Here is a 17,840-nt window from a genome sequence, read left to right as displayed (position 1 = left end):
ATTAGTTTACCCTAATCTAAAGCAGCCAACACCTATAAAAGGGCACTGAGAGGTCACTATCGGGGGAGGGGGGGTAGTTCATGAGAGGTCAGCACTTGGTAGAGTTTAGTGGGAGGAATTGACACATACACATTCTTGGTAGCAAGTTTCATATCATCGAGTCGTCTCTAGAGCACCAAGTAGATTCACCATCTCTTCTCCCTATCTCTCTATCACCACGGTGTGTCACCTCGCAGGAAGGAAGGTCATTGTAAATACTGCAAGAAATAATTCTCCCTCACACCGCCGAGGGTTTTCATCATTTGTCAATGCAATGCTCTCTCTCTCTCTCTCTCTCTTCTCTGTGTGTGTGTGTGTGTGTGTGTGTGTGTGTGTAAATTTGCGGTGTTCACATCACCATGGTTTGTGTCCTAGCCGCTCAAAGCTAGGTGGTGCCCTCTGTTCGCTTTACCATCACCGGCTTGAGGCGTGCCATCGGCTCCCGACGTTTTAGAGGCCGTCGGGGTTCAAGTACCCGCTTCGCTCCCATCACCCCGTAGAGTTCACTTGAGTCAGTCCACTCTTATCACTGTGCACAATTGCATTAGGGCCACTAGTAATAACTTTGAACCACTGGACATCAAAGATAAAAATATCAAATTTCCTAAAGCTAATCTTCAATATGTCTTGGATGTAGCCAAAGTATTCAAGTTGGCTAGTCTTTATGTTCTCATCCCTATCACTATTCTATCTTTCTTGGACAAATCTTGCCCTAAAACCACTATCAAAGGGGATCCTTTGTTCATGTATCCTTTGCACTCTAAAGTGTCTCCCATGCGACCACAAAGCTCCATAATTGTGATACTACAACCACAAAAATTAAACCAATTTAATGTTATTAAAATAATATGGTCATGTGGATCTGCAAAAGGAAGCTGTGAAAATATTTACATGCCAATCACAACCCCTTGACATCTCCTCTTCTTCTTTAGTAATCAAAACTCCGTTCCTCTTTGCCTTTGAGATTGTCGCATCTACTTACTAACCAGTAGGAAAGTCAAACAATTTCGAAGATGATATGAAAAAGGAAGGTTCTAGTGGCACGATTGCATTGAAGTGCAAGCAATCTGTCAGGCATTGTTTCTTTTTTCCTTCGTACCTCTCTAGCCACTTTTTCATGACTTTTGAGTTAAGAAGACAAAATCTTATAACCTTTTTTCGCATTGTGATATCCATCTTTCTAATGATGCCTTGTCCCTGTGGCTTGTCCCTTGTCACCTTGATGTTGACATCAATAGTCCACATTCGGGGCATCTTTGGATCAATTGAACCCAAAATCTCACTAATGACAACAAGAGACTCTTGCACAAGCCATCTTTCAACCATGCTACCCTTGGGACGAGCCCTTTGACAAACAAACCCTTTTAAAGTCTTCATGAATCTCTCCAAGAAGAATATCCACTTGTTATGGACTACCTCAAAAATTGTAACTTCATCGACCACATGCACAAGTAAATGCATTTGGATAGTAAGATGTCTGTTGAGAATTTCTTCTCCACCATACACATTGCTTCGATAGCATTTAAGCGAGCTGCATCTATGCTATCTTTTGTTATCTCTTTTGATGAGATCCAATGCACCAACTCACTGATTTTATAGATTGTGCTTCTAATGTCATTTGTCCAAAAATCCTTTATGGCAATCATTAAGATAAACTGTAAAAAATTGTGCCAATCATGGGACTTAAAATCACTAAGATTGTCATCTCTAGTAAAAGCCATTTTCAAACATTGCATGCACCCAGTGGGAGTCTTGAATGAAGATATGGCCTTCTTCACTTGTTTCTCCTCTGCATGACTCAAAACCCATGGACCTTTTGGTACATGAGAATGCCTTGCACATGGGAATTTTGTTGTCGGATTGGGGACATGTCAATCACATCAATCCCTGTCCACAAGATTTGGAGCTCTTCTATAAGTGGTGCCAGATAGACGTCCATATTCTTGCTTGGTACTTTCGTGGGAGGATCAATGACAATAACAGATGGCCCTTCTTAATAGATAGCCATGGTGGAATATTATGGTTAGTGTTGGCGGATACGCCGCAAGCGGATGCTAGCATAGGGAGAACAAAACCAACAACTCTATGTTGGCCAAGGGTGAAGCTTAACCTGTAGGCGCATGGAAACAAGATGATGGATGTCGACCCCCTTCTTGACCTTCTAAGACAATCTCTAATCAAGGAAATCAAATCTAAGCGTTCTTATGCACTAGTGAAAGTAATCCAACCTACGATGCTCATGCTATATGAATCTAGGCCAAATGCATTCAAAATGTCATGAAAATCACAAGATATACTCTCCTTATCACGAGATCAATACCCTATGGACTGTGACTCGATAACCAACCTCCAACTACCTCTTGCGACAATCGCGTATAAAGATAGGTAGCAAAATACAGGTTACCATTTTTCGTGGCATATGGTCCTAATGTGTAGTCCTACTCTCCGTGAATCCATAGGTGCAAAGAACTCACCAAATGGAAACCTGGTTTGCAAGAAAACTCACCCGGAAGCTCGTAGGAGCTCACTTTGCGTCGTAGTCAAAGTCGCACACTCTTGGCGTTGAATGAAAGTCCTCGTCATTGCTAACATGATGGTGGTGTGGCTTTAGCAATGGAACTTCCATAGCGTGCGTAGGGAAGAGAAGAAATCACACACTCTCTCTCACTCATGCACAGTGAAAACCGGATTTGATTAATTCAAAAGTTGGGTTTAGGGTTACAAAATTGACTTATATACATTCCTCCTTAGAGGCTTGTCCCCACAAAGTCTAATGGCTGCTCAAATATTACAAAAAGTATCCTTCTGCTTCAAAAATAATGACACAACATATTGGGGAAACTTCTTCTATGTTTCGCCATCAACACTCCCCCCTTCCACGTCCATGTCGTCCCTGACATGAATGGTCTTGCTCTTTTGCTTCAGTGAAAGTTGTTCTACTGTCAGTGGAAGCCTGGTGGTTTTAGCATCTTTAGTACAATTTGTACCTTATATTCCCCAAAGTGACTGTTGGGCCGAATATTTTGCTATCGTACGTAAAGAACCCCGTGTAGAAAGCTTCTTCAAAAGCTTGCATGTGATAGCTAGGCAGAAACATGATTCTCTGATATAGTAAATGTAAAACCTCTGGAGATGGTTTTTTTGACAAATCATATGTCATTTCAGTGATAGTGTTGCACGTTGATAGGAGTGTAGAATCTGTGGCTTTGGAAGGCATGAACACTTCAATGCGAGCCAACAAAGTTTTGCAGATTTTTTTGATCATGACGCACGTCAAGTCTGGAGAGCCTATGAAAATCTTAATGGATCGCTTCAAGGTTTTCACCATATAAGAGACACATATTCTCTCTCCTTCCTTGGGTGGTGGCATAGATGGGTAGTTAAGCTAGTTTGGATGTGCCTTTATGATTGTGAAATGATTTGCCCAAGTGCAGACACGAGGCACTGGGAAAATTAAGAGGTCATCTTTGATGATCTTTGGGGCCTCCACCAAGTATTTAAAAAATCTTGGGTACTTTAAGAGCCAGGATTTTCTCCATCTTGGTTGAGAGTCCACCACTTTAACTGCAGCCTCTGTATTCTTGACATCTCCTTCATAGATCGGCTCTTTGGATTCTGCTTTGACTCTCTTCTTTATTATTATCACCTCATACTTTAGGAGAGGATATGGGAGTGTGGACTGCATCCATTCCTCCCTAAGCACATTTGCGACCAACCCTTGTACTCGTATAGAATGTAGCATTCTTGATTCCCATTCCAAGGCTGCTTGTGGTCTTCTGCTGTGGTATTTTCTATCAAAAGCTGGAGGTGTGTCTCCTCCTCTAGGGTCAGTGGTTGTGTTTCTTCTACCACTGTCTTGGTGCTGCATATCTTTGGCACCCTCAAGAATTTCCATGGGCTCATCTCTAGCATTTGTCTCCGTTTTACTTGGCCCTAGTTCTGATTCCCGTGTCCTTGAGTTTGCTATCTCCTTTTGTAAGTCTGTGATCTAGCATTGCACAAGTGTATCTCATTGAGTAGCTTCCTCTACCATGTCAACTTTTTCCTCTTGCAATGTTTCCAAATTCTTTTGGAGTTCTTCATGTTCTTTCTGGAGAGCTTGGTGTTTGGCTCTCATTCTTTCTTCGGTGGCTAGAGACCCTTCTACCATATGCATTCGCTATCTTTTCTCTAGCCACAATTCCTTCTGCAGGGTGGTGATTTGTGCTTCCAAGGCTTGAATAACCTGAGCCTTGGCCCCTACACTTGCCCGCATCGCCCTTGGTGTTGCCCTCAGTCTTTTGATTGTCAAGTTTTGGAGCTCTAATTTTTCTTCAGCTCCAAAACTTTGTCTTTTGTTGCTTCTAATTCATCTTCAACCTCATCTTTTTGCTCTTGGAGAGTCTTGACTACTCTGGAGACTTGAGCCATCTCTAGTGTGAGAGTGTCTTGTTTGCTCTCAGCCTCCCTTAGTGTTGCAGTAAGAGTTTTAAGCTCCTTCTCTGCTTCTTTGGCCTTTAGGTGGGTATCTTGTACCAGGTTTGAGAAGTTATCATGTTCCATTTGCATGTTATCATCCCTGGTATGCAGCATACAGTTCTCTTCATCAATGGTAAGAGACTGCGTTCTGACTCTGTCCAGTATTTGATAGGTAGATCTTATGTCATCTTCCTTTGCTGCTACCAGGTTTCTAGCTGTTGGCCTGTTTATAGGGCCAACCAATGTAACCTGATAACCTCTACTGATCATTACTCCTACAGGTGGTGCTCTCCATGGGTTAGCCAAAGGTCTCCATTGAGGCACTTGAGGGACGTGAACCAACCTTGACACTCCAGGCTACGGGGAGTATCTTTTTGGAGTTATTGTTTGCGATTTTTGGTCTACCTTTCTCTCTTTAGATTCATCAGCTCTGTCATGGCCCGTGGGCAACTCTTGTCTCTCCTGTTCCTCTTTTGCAGCCCATGGTGGATTAGGAGTTCCGTAAACAACTATTGAAGCCTCTGCCATTTTATATCCGGCTTGAATGAGGTCTTCATTGGTGTTCCTTTCATCTTTCTCCTTATCCCCGGGTGCAAATGTGGCCTCTTCTGTTGCTTTTGGTGATGATTGGGATTCAGATGTAGAGGGTTTTGGACTTGGAGGAGGGGTGGGAGAACTTGGTGGTGAAGGTGGTGTTTCAAATTTCGTCCGCTCTTTCTCTTGATTCTTCTTCACTGATGTTTTTGATGTTTTCTTTAGCTTCTTCTTGATGTCTTGCACTTCCTCCATCGTGAAAGGCTCTAAGTTTTGCTGATCAATGACTCTTTATGTCTCTTCATAAGCTCGGATGTAATGGTCAAACTAGTCCTCTAGTTTGACCATTTCATAAGCTCTAAGTTTTGCTGATCAATGACTCTTTATGTCTCTTCATAAGCTTGGATGTAATGGTCAAACTAGTCCTCTAGTGGTTTAGAGGAGTTTCCTCCAACTTTTGCCCAGTTTGGCACCCAGTACTCTTCAAAATATCCCTTTAGTGCTCTTTCTGCTTTGAACTGTTGTATCAGCCTTTCAATCCGAGCGTCTTTTTGGATGTGCGTTTCCTTGGGTCTAGATTCCTTGGCCATCGTCACTTTTCCTTTATTCCTTGGTGGCTCTTCAGGCTCTTCTTCAGGAACGATTTCCAACTTCCTTCTTAGTCTTGTGGTGATTGGTGGAGCCGTTTCCTTGGGTCTGGATTCCTTGGCCATTACCGCTTTTACTTTCTTCCTTGGTGGCTCTTCACGCTCTTCTTCAGGCATAGTTTCCAACTTCCTTCTTAGTCTTGTGGTGACTGGTGGAGCCGTTGCTTTCACTGGCTCATCTTTGGTATCCGGCTTTAGCTTGAACCACTCATTCTGTGTTGGCGGCTCTGGCCACGTTCTCTAGTGTTGATTGCCTCATACACAATCTTTGTCAGGGTTTTCCATCCTCCAATGTACTTGGGCTTTTCCATGCCCATGCCAACCACTTGTTCTTGCAAATATTGGGCGTAGTTCACTTCTTTGGGTATGCTACTTCACTACAAGAGGTACTTCACATTAGCGGTGCTCGTAGTGCGAAAGTCAAAAGTGAACATCCACGGCGTTGCTATGGGCGTCCCTATTTATTTGTTACATAGTGACGATGATAGCGACGCCCATAGCGACGATGATAGCGACGCCGATAGGGGTAAAAAATAAACCGAGAGTGCCCGAAAACTCAGATCTCAGATCTGAGTTTTTGGCGCTCAAGCAAAGAGGTAACCAGCGCTCTCCCTCTCTCTCTCTCTCTCTCTCTCTCCCCCCCCCCCCCCCCCCCCCCCCCCCCCCCCCCACACACACACACACACACACACACACACACACACATACACGAGGAGAGGAAAGAGAGCCAGGTATGCTCCTTCCCTCTCCTATCTCTCATGCTCCCTTCCCCTCTTTCTCTCTCTCTCCCTCTCTCTCTCTCTCACACACACACACACACATTGTGTCTTTGAGAGAGAGAGAGAGAGAGAGAGAGAGAGAGAGAGAGAGAGTAAAGAGAGAGAAAGATATAAAACAAAGAGAGAGAGAGAGAGAGAGAGAGAGAGAGAGAGAGAGAGAGAGAGAGAGAGAGAGAGAGAATAAAACAAAGAGAAAGAGAAAGGGGGAGAAAGAGAGAGAGAATAGAAAACCAAAGAGAGAGAGAGAAGGGGAGAAGACGAAAGAGAGAGGTAAGGGGAGAAACAAAGAGAGATCGAGAGATTAGGTTAAGATTTAAATTAGATTAGGTTAGATTACATTTAAATTTATGTTTATGTTGAGTTTAAGATTAGGTTAGATTTAGATTTACGTTAGGTTAAGATTAGGTTAGATTTCAAATTAGGGTAATATTTAAGATTAGCTAGCTATGTTAGATTTAAGTTAGATTACATTTAGTTTTATGATTTAAGATTGGATTAGATTTAAGTTTATGTTGAGTTTAATATTAGATTAGATTTAGATTTAAGAGTAAGACAAGATTTAAAATTAACTAGATTAAATTTAGATTTAAGCTATATTACATTTAGGTTTGGGTTAGATTTAAGTTTAGATTAGATCTAGGATTATTTTGAGTTTAAGATTAGATTAGATCTAGATTTATGTTCGATTTAGAATTAGATTAGATTTAGGTTAGATTTTTGTGCATGTCAATGAAGGTGCGCTTTGCCCAAAGAGCAAACACTAGTTACACAACAATATGTATATTCCCATCAAAATCTGACACCTATTAACTCACACACTAACCATATTCAATTAGCCGCGAATCACCACATGTTCAATTAGGTTAGATTTAAGATTAGATTTTGGATTGAGTTTTTATATTAGAGTCTACCTTCGCGATTACGATAAAAAAATTAGAGTTAGACGGACGGTGATCCCTCTCTTCCTCTCTACGGATGCGACCTTAAGTTGGAAAGCTTTCAACGACATGATACTCAGATTGGAGGCCAACATGTAATGTGCTAAGTAATCCCTCGAACAAAGATCTACTGTGAAGAGATGTTAAGATGCTATGAAATGCTACAGATAGAGAAGAGGCAAAGGGGTTTCATCCACTACATGCACTATCATGTAGACATGGGTGTGTAGATTTCTTGTACCCACAAATATAGGCATCGACCAATAAAGACGAGATTATAACACGGTGGTTCTGATCTCCGTGCACCTCTAGACCGAGGTGTGCGGGGATTGGACATGACTAGAGAATGTGAGATAGTTTACAATGTGAATAGAGAGAGAGAGAGAGAGAGAGAGAGAGAGAGAGAGAGAGAGAGAGAGAGAGAGAGAGAGAGAGAGAGAGAGAGAGAGAGAGAGAGAGAGAGAGAGAGAGAAGACGGAGGATGCCAATAGAAGATTAAATTTATGTCGAGGTTATAAGGTTTTTACCTTCATTATGAGTAGTGACAAGGATGTGGGGCCGTCCAACCGAAACACCTATCTCTCAACAAGGATCTTATGTCCTTGTAATCAATGCAAGCATGCTGTGCGATGGACAAGACACGTTTCTTTCCAGCATGTTCATGAATTTGGTGAGTTCCATCCATCTATTATAGATCGACTTGTTGCCAATTATAACTCGTCGGACTCTGACGCTGGCCAACAAGTAGCAATCTTGCAACCCAATAGACATGTTCGCAGGCGCTTTGGTCAAGCAGCATACATGAGGCCACAAGATGTAGCCTCTGACATCTCAGAGGATGATCATGCAGGCCACATTCCCAATGAGGCAATGTTTGAGCCTGAGATCGATGAAATGATAGAGACGATCATGGATTCAAAAGGCTTATCTATGATGATATGAAAAGTGAAGCCGATACGCCGTTGTATGATGAAGCACGTGTGTCTAGATTGAAGGCACTCCTAGTTCTTCTCAACATGCAGGCAAAGTTTGGATGGAGTGACACTAGCGTCACAACACTTTTCAGGTGATCTATTACAATGTGTTTACTTTAATAAAAAACTCTAGATATATAATGATCCGATAGATTACTTACACAAGTGAACCGCATTTTTTTCGCTGTGTAGATTGCTCAAAGAGCACATACTGCCAGCTGATAATGTGATGCTAGATTCCAGAGAGGAAGCAAGAAAGATCTTGTGAAACTTGGGGATGGATTACAATTCGATTCACGCTTGTCGTAACGACTGCATTCTTTTCTGAGGGGAATATAATATAGACATGGAGAAGTGTCCAAAATGTGATTCCGAGAGATATCGAGTAGATCTCCACGGACCAAAAATTCCACAAAAGGTTTTGCGACATTTTCCTCTTCTTCCTAGCATCAAGCATTTATTTGAATGTAAGTCCATGGTTTCCCTAGCATCATGGCATGAGGAGAATAAATCTTCGGATGGTGTGCTACGGATTCCTGTAGATTGCGGAGCCTGGAAATATATAGACGAAACATGGCCGGATTTTGCCAGGGAAGCTCGAAATTTGTACCTAGGCCTGGCTATGGATGGTGTAAATCCATTTGGTCAAAGATCAACATCTTACAGTGTATGGTCCGTTGTCATCGTCAACTACAACATTCCCCCGTGGTTGACTACCAAGAAGGGGCACCTGTGGCTAAGCTTGATTGTGCCGCAGTGGTATAAAGTGAAGAATATGGATGTGTATCTTCATCCACTATTGGAAGAGCTGCAAAAATTTTGGATTGGCATAGAAGTTGTGGATAGAAGCTGACACACATGTCAATGGAATGCTTTGATCAGAGCCATTCTAATGTAGACCATGCATGACTATACTAGACTAACATAATGCTCAGGTGATTTACACTCAAACTCAAACACTGTAAATCTTGGTTTTTTCTCAAGCTTATCTAGTGTCATGTGTATACATGCAGGGCTTCAAACAAGCGGATACAGAGCATGTGTCACATGTGGAACTAGACTGAATGCATGTCAGGCGTCCTCATTGAAGAAGAAAATCTACAAAGGTCATCAAGTGTATCTTTCAGAGAATCATGTGTTACATGACGGATTTTTGGGAAGAGATCCACCGAGGATGTTTGCACAAGCATGGTTAGAGTAGAAGGAGATGTGTGATGACGGTTTGTCCCCAGGGATGAAGAGACTCTCTCTATGGTACGAGTTACCATATTGGCCCCGACTCATGATCAATCACTTGCTCGATCCAATGCACATATTCAAGAATGTGGGTAATATGCTATGGGACCATTTGACCGGTAAGAAAGATACTTTGGGAGCCAGGGTTAACCTTAGAAATGTGGACCGTATGGAGCAATATTGGCCGCAGATAGCATCTGATGGGTCAATAAAACTCCCTAAAGCGCCATGGATTATCACAGGAGCCCAAGAACGCAAAGTAAAAGAGATCATTTGATCTGTGCGGACCCCCACTGGCGTAATGCACTCGCTCTGAACGTGTTCACTAAAGAAGGAAAGATCACCGGTTTGAAGTCACACGACTGGCATAAAATGTGTCAGGTATGTTTGAAGTGGAATATATCATAGTGGGAATTGTGTAACAAAATTGTCTGTGGACTTTAATATCATTGCTAGACGTGCTTTGCAGTTTATTTTACTGGTGGCTATTGAGGGATGTTTGTGTCCCGACGTCCGTAACACAATCTACAAACTTGCAAAGTTGGTGCAATGGATCACACAAAAGGAGATCAATGTAGACTCCATACCATTCGCCAAACTAAATGCTATGGAGGTTGTGTGCATGTTTGAGAAACACTTTCCTACTACCATGCTAACCATTCAGGTGCATCTTCTTGTTCACATAGTTGATGAGGTGGAAATAGCTGACACAGTACATTCTAGATGGATGTTCTTTTTAGAACGTTTCATGAAAACACTTAAGGGATGTGCGTCAGAAGGCACGTCTTTTAAGTTTCTTTGCATGTTGTTTTAACGTGTAAACCAAGACATAATGGCTTGTTTTGAATTTTTTGGAGCTTTCATGCTTATCAAAAAATTCTTTTTGCCTTTGTTTTTGTGCATAGATAGAAGCTACCACTTTCAAGCGAAGCTTATCTAGCTTTTCAAGGTCATCTATTCGTGAGGAAATTTCATGACCTGTCTGCTCTAGAGATTTTGTTGCTCTTAGTGTTGGGATTAAGAATTCTATAGGCAATATAGCATCAAGTCCAAACACCATAATGTAAGGTGTTGTGCCTATTGAGGTTTTGTAAGAAATCCTATACGCCCATAAAGTTGAATGTAGTTTCTGATCCTAATCCATTCTGGACTTTGATACTATCTTAGTTAAGATTGTGCATAGAGCCTTATTTGTAGCTTTTGCTTGGCCATTAGCCTATTGGCTGGTAGGGAGCTGAATTCATATGAACTATCATAAATTATTCAAGAAGATTTTTGATTATCTCCTTTATGAAATGTGTGCCTCGATCATTGAAAATTTCTATGGGTAGATGATATCTAACAAATACATTTTTGTATAGAAATTGTGTAGTAGTCCTGGCATCAACCTTTTGTGTTGCTTTAGCTTCTACCCATTTCGTGAGATAATCTAAGCTACAATGATGTACTGGGCATGCGTGTTGTAAGAAGGGGGTGATATTGGTCCTACAAAGTCTATTCCCCACTTGACAAAGGCTCTGGCTCCCATCATTTGGCCGTAAGGGCATCTCATCCCGCTTTATTGGTATGCTGGTCCATTGACATCAATTTGTATATTTGTTTGCATCCATATGTAATGTTGGCCACCATATTCCCAAGGTGAGGACAATTTTTCTTATCTTTTCCCTTGAGAAATGGCCCCCTCTGATCTCTCCATGTGCTTGTTCTAGGATTGGAATGCACATGTTCTCCATTGCACACAGCGTAAGCTGGTTATCCTTTTCCCTTTTATAGAGCCAATTTTCAATTTAAGAGTGAAATCATGAGCTTCTATTTCTATTGTTCTCTGTCTTGCTTTGGTGATATTTTTAGGAAACGTGTATCTTTCCAAGTAGTCAACAATGTATTGACTCCATTCTGGCGTAAGTTTTATCTGAAACAATGTCGCATGTTCGATGGGTGGGCTTGATATGCATTTGGTGCAACTATTGATATATCCATGAACATCAATGCACATAGTCGACCAATACACTCCTAATTGTCGCAGTCATTGGAAAGTTTTTGTGGTTGAACAATGAAATGTTAACGCTTGAATATGCGCTTCCCTCCAACAAATATGTTTCATATTCCTCAGGGTTTATGCACACTCTTAGGATGCCATCGGAGCATAAATTATATAAACGTCCTCCAACCAACTGAAAGTTCTTAGCTTGGCAAATTGTCCTTCATTTAAGGTCTAGGTATGTTTTGTCAAATTCTTTGCCCTGTGAGAGTAGCTTGACGATCTCTTGGGACCACTTAGGTACCATTTCTATATTGAAGAGATATGCATCTGGTAGATCATCATCCACACCCTCTGGATCGTCTCCATTAGGTAATCAAGAGAGGTGGTCTGCTCGCAGATGTGTCTTCCCATTTTTAACCACTATGATAAAGTCAAACTCTAGCAATATATGATGAACCATCTTATGATTCGTCTGGTGTTGCATGGTTTGTTGACAAGGTATAAAAGGGCTTGATGGTCTGTGAAAAACACAAACTTATTTGCGAGGAGATAATGCCAAAATTTCTTAACGGCATAAATAATTCCAAGCCCCTCTCTTTCAGTGGTTGTGTAATTCATTTCAGCACTATTTAGTTGCTTGGTTGGAATAGCTGACTGGGAAATCCATGGTTCCCTCTCCTGGTTGAGCGAGAATACATCCGATAGCAAATGCAGATGCATCTATATGGACGTGAAAGAGTTTTTCCCAATCAGGTGCTCATAGCACTGGAGTGAATACAAGGGCATCTTTTAGTTTCTTAAAGGACTCCTCGCACTCATCTGTCCATTCAAAGATCACTATAAGTCTATACAGTGGTTGTGCAATAATTGCATACATGTATATGAACCTCTTGTATAATAACCACAATGTCCCATAAAGAAATGTACTTGGTTTGCATTGATTGGCTTAGGCATTTTGATAATCACCTTAATCTTATCCAAATCTGTGGAAATACCATGTTCCGAGACAATATGTCCCAAGTTTCGTCCTTGTCTTACCATGAAAATGATTTTTTCTAGATTAAGGCAATGTTACATGTCCTGCATTTATTGAATACCTTTTTGAGGTGTTCTGCATGTTCCTCTCTTTGTAGAGAGTGTACACATAGGTAATCCATATAGATTTCCAAGAAATTCCTCAAGTACTCCGTGAAGGCATGTGCCATCAATCTTTGAAATGTTGTAGTGCATTTGTTAACCCAAATGGCATGACCCGATATGCAAATATGCCCCATTATGTGGAAAATGCCATTTTATATTGGTCCTCGGGTGCAATTGCAAGTTGATTGTAACCAGAGAACCCATCCAAGAAGGAATATGCACGCTTTTCTGCCACGCATTCAAGGACATGATCCGTAATTGGTAAGGGATAGTTATCCCTTACTGTGGTTGCATTGACTTTTTTGAGGTTGACACACACTCTGAGATTGACCTAAGATTGACCTAAGATTTGGTAATCATCATCTTCTATTAACACAACCATGTAATATGGAACTACATCATACCCATCCTGGTCACAAAACTTAGTCGTCGGCCCCTCTGCAATAGCACACACATCTAATGTTGCTAGAATATGTGTCCATTTTAAAGGCTCTAAGGACTCTCCTAGAAAAGGTTCTGGAATGTATTCTGTATCCTCAATTGCTCTGTTTAGAATGCATTCTTCTCGTTTTAGGCTTCCACAATTGGATGCTCCACACATCCATAACTCCTTTGGTTTACCTAGCCAATCTGGGAGTTCTGACCCTACTATTGTGGTAGAATCAAACTCTTCTACCAAGGTTCTGTCGACATTGCAATTTGGATAATCTTTTGAGTCATTTCCAGTCTCCGTTTTTCTAACTCAGCATAGGGATATGTCAACCATTTTTGTTCTTGAGTTTAGACGATTTTAAGCCTTGAGTTGTATGCTTTCAAGAGTGCGTCTAGATGTTTGTTTACTTTCTCTACTAGCATAGATCCTCCTGATCCCGCACTTTTGGATTTCCCTTTCTTCTCAAGCTCTATGTCCGTTGGTATTTCTGGTTTTTCAAGTGCTCGTCTCTCAAGTTTTTCTAGTCTCTCTTTGTTTCGTTGTAATTCTTCCATTGTGACATTTTGTTCTCTTTCTATCCTCACTTGTACCTGTGCTTTTCTAGCTTTCCATGTGTTTCGTTTGCTTTTTTGTTCAATGCTAGGTGTTTTACGTCCTGGTTCTTCATTTTCAAGTCCCCCTTTCTCTTTTTGAGCCTGAGCTCGTGTGATGACCTGTATAGGTATTACTGTTTCATTTTCAGAACCACTGCTTGAAGGGATAGCCTCCAAAATTTTTATGGTTGCTTAAACCACTTTGTTTGGATTTTTTGGACAATCGGAAATCAAATGAGTGATGCCACAGTCTGGACAATACGCATTGACTTAGACAATTTCCATATGAGGACAATCTTTCATAAGATGGTCTCCCCCACATTTATAGCATGGCCCCAACGGTTGTCGTGGAGTTCCTTGAGCACCCCTTTGTTGGTAAGTAGGTCTTTGTCCATTGAAACCTCCATTGGATATGAACAAGAATGTTCTCTCATCCAAACTATATCTAATTTCTCCTGTAGCCAATGCTGTTGTTGGTGGTCCAACATTGCCGATCATGCTCCATGGTTCTGATGCTCTCAACTCCTCTAGTGGGTAGTATGTCGGGCAGGCCATTGTTCCACTTGGATCTTCGTAATAAACAGGGACAGGCACTAAGGATTTCTCCTTTGGTTCTTCCACAGTGGGTGTGTATCTCACACCTATCGTTCTTGTCCCTGGGAGTGGTGGTTGTTGTCCTAAAACTGATTGTGGTCGTTCAACACCAGTTGGTCTTGGAAAATTCCCCACAGTATATCTAGGTATAGGTGGCACTTGAGGTGGTGCTACTTGTGGTTGGGGAACATATTGTTGTTCTCTCACATACCCTTTATTATAGTAGCATTCCTCAGTAACATGATTTTTCCATTTTTGTTCAATGGCACACCACTTTAATGGCTTATCCTGTGGCTTGGCAAATGAACTAATCCTCTTTAGCACCTCCTCTATCAGTCGCTCTTGATTTACTCTTGGTTCATTTGTTGTACTATTTTTCCAAACTTTGACCCACTTCGTTGAGATGATGAATCATCATCTCTGTCTGTTAGGTCTCCAACTCTGTAGATCTCACAATTATCTACCAAGAACAAAGCCTCTTTGGTTAAATCATTTAGAGTGGGGCTTTTCTTCATATGAAAATCCTTTTGAAGGACTGCATTTCTCAATCCTTGGATAAATATCATCAGTCTAGATTGAGTAGGTAGTTCTTCCATTGGGCAGAACTTTACGTATTGTTTCAGCCGTAGGGTTGCCTTCCTGATATATTCTCCCTCTTTCTGTTTAAACTTGTGGATTTGAGAGACATTATTATGGGCTATCCCTCTTTGAGATAATTCCTCCACAAACTCATCAAAAACTTCTTGGATGGTCCCAAAATCTCGTCTTTCAACAGAATCAAACAAGGTGGCGACGTCTTCCTCTAGGGTGAGTCTAAATCTTGCAAATTGTGTATCAAAGTCTCTAGCCTCTTCTGCTTGGATCACTCTCAAGTACGTTGCCACGTGATCTCTAGGATCCCCTTCTCTTGATTACCTTTTGTGTACCCATTTTTGGACTTGAGAAGGCCTAGCACGTCTTTGTTCCACCAGTCAAACTGTGGAATCTCCTCGTCCTTCTCCCCTCACAGGGTCTTGTCCTGGTCTCAATCTTCCATCAGTTGCACACCCGTTCCATATCCTCTATATGACCTTTCAACAGGTGGTTCCATTGCAAACCCTCTTTATATTTTGATTCTCTCCATATAGGGGAATCCTATCGTGGTCAGTACCATTGTTGGTCCCTTGCTCTCTTTGGGATAAGAATACAAATACATGGGCATGGGTGAAGACTATAGGAGTCACATATGAACTGTTTGTAATAGGATGTAAGGTCTCTGACCCCAACCAAAAAGAGCACCCTTGTACCATGAAATGATCATAATGGAAAAAAGTTACTATTTTTAGCAGTTTTCTAGATTCTGTCAGTGCCATGATGTTTAGAATGTTATAAAGCTTCAAAATGTGAATTAAAATAATTTTTGTGAAAAATTTCCAAAAATAGTAAGTTTTTGGTCACCCGACCTGTCCAGTTTTGATCGTCTTGAAAAACTGCACCCGTACCCCAAATTTGAAAAAAATGCATTTTCGGACCCCGGGGGCTGCTAAATATGGCAGGTACTCAGGCCAATACGTCTTAGTTAGAGCTTCGTATGGCAATTTACGGCATCAAAATCCGATTTGTATGACCCGTTTTAGCCTAGAACCAAATTTCCTAAAAATTGTCCGGGGAGGCACCGGGAGCCCGGGACTGTGTGGGAACAGGTCCCAGGCCACTCCAGATCAGCTTTAGCAGCTAGGGGGCGCCCTCTTGCTTTGTGGGAGTCCTGGGAGAGTTTCCAAGCCAGTAACTAAGTCTTAGAGTCAGTTAAACTAGCCAACCTGACACTTGGTGAGTAGGCAACTAGACTTGCCAATGCAGTGAACTGAGTGCTCCTCCAGATGCTAATAGCAGGGCTGGTCGATTTTCAGCCTGTAGGAGCCTATTTAAAGGCCTGCACACACACACACACACACACACACACACACACACACACACACACACACACCTACACACACTCTGGGAAGGTGCTGCCGGAACACACACCTTTTGAAGGAGAAGCAAGGAGGGAGGTGCTGTCGAATTCTCGCCTCAAGAAGCTCGATTAGATCAGATAATCGAGAGGATTATCAGCCCTTAATCACGGTAACCACGGTTTAATTAATGCTTTCTGCAAATCCTTTTCATTACCGCCTAAATTTCTCTTCTATTATGCTTATTCCTAGTCGTAATTCTCTATAATTACTCTCTAAATTCTCATTAACCGTATTCTATTATGTAATCATCATTCCATAGCCGAATTATCAGCCATTCATCACTCTCAATTAATGATTAGAGCATAATTACCAGACTTTTCTCTCTCTAGACAGTATAGTAATTAATCGGTAGGCTAGTAATTGTGTAGATTGATGAGAATTACCCTTCTATCACGCATTAACATTGTAGCTTAATTGAATTCATTTCTCTTATGCATTAAGACGTAATTAAGGAGAAATGAATCCATCAATAAGTCTCTAAAAATTGGTTTTTCCTCACACATATGCATAGGGTAAATCTGCATCATCTAATTGCTAGGAAATAGTTTAATCATACTTAATCCACTTCTCTGGTAATTCTAATAGTGAAATCTTAATTATTCTTGATCATGCAAGCCGAATAATTATCTTAGAGCCGGTTCCCATAGGATTATGTGCCATCCTTAATGATTGCTTATGAAAGAAATCTAGACTCTCATATAGGAGGGATTAATTGATGTCACTAATCTACCCATTGGACTGTTATGATGCTTGTGAACCTTAGCTCCTTCTCCAAGCTAATCATTTAAAGTAGTGAGAAATGGCCCCGGTTAAGAGGACGCGCTTCGGTGGTGCCCATGATCGCGAAGCAGGAACGAGCAATGTCAACGGAAAGGGGAAGGCTCCCATGGACGAGCAAATACCGGCCATCTCACGGGCCATCGATGAAGAAGTGGAAGAGGTAGATCATATTTTTATTCAAGTTGTTTAAACTAACATTGCATACGCTAGTTAGGAATGTTCATATCCCCAAACATGTTGGAGAAATCCGACGGAAACCTCGGCATTGAAAGCATTGTACATTAAGTTCTAAAGTAGGAAGGAAATGATTGATGGGAATGCTGTTTGCAATAAGAAAGAATGTCTGCTAGGGAAAATTTAGCTCGGCATGTTCATTCTATTTCCAATGTTGAATTAGTCATGAACCCCCTCCTGATCACAGGGGCAGAGTTCCTGGTTAAGGGCTCTTGAATCCACGACTGCTGGTTAAGCGGTGGATACCCACGTCTGCTGGTTAAGCGGTGGGAATGTCCATGTCGTGCTTTCTATGCGGTGGACATACCTAGTTGTATGGGCAGCTAGGCGACAACGGGAGGAGTAAACTCTCGCTGGAGGGGGGATGTTGTACCTCCAGAACATTGGAATTTTTATGAATAAGTTTGAGTAGAATTTTTACTAGAATTCTGTCTTGGTGTTGTTTGCAATACTGGTTTAAGGGCTGTATTAACGAACAATGTG

The sequence above is a fragment of the Adiantum capillus-veneris genome, chromosome 11 (genome assembly GCF_014529385.1).
Source record: "Adiantum capillus-veneris isolate H3 chromosome 11, ASM1452938v2, whole genome shotgun sequence".
NCBI classification, from domain to species: Eukaryota; Viridiplantae; Streptophyta; class Polypodiopsida; order Polypodiales; family Pteridaceae; genus Adiantum; species Adiantum capillus-veneris.
Note: the sequence above shows the minus strand (reverse complement) of the source record.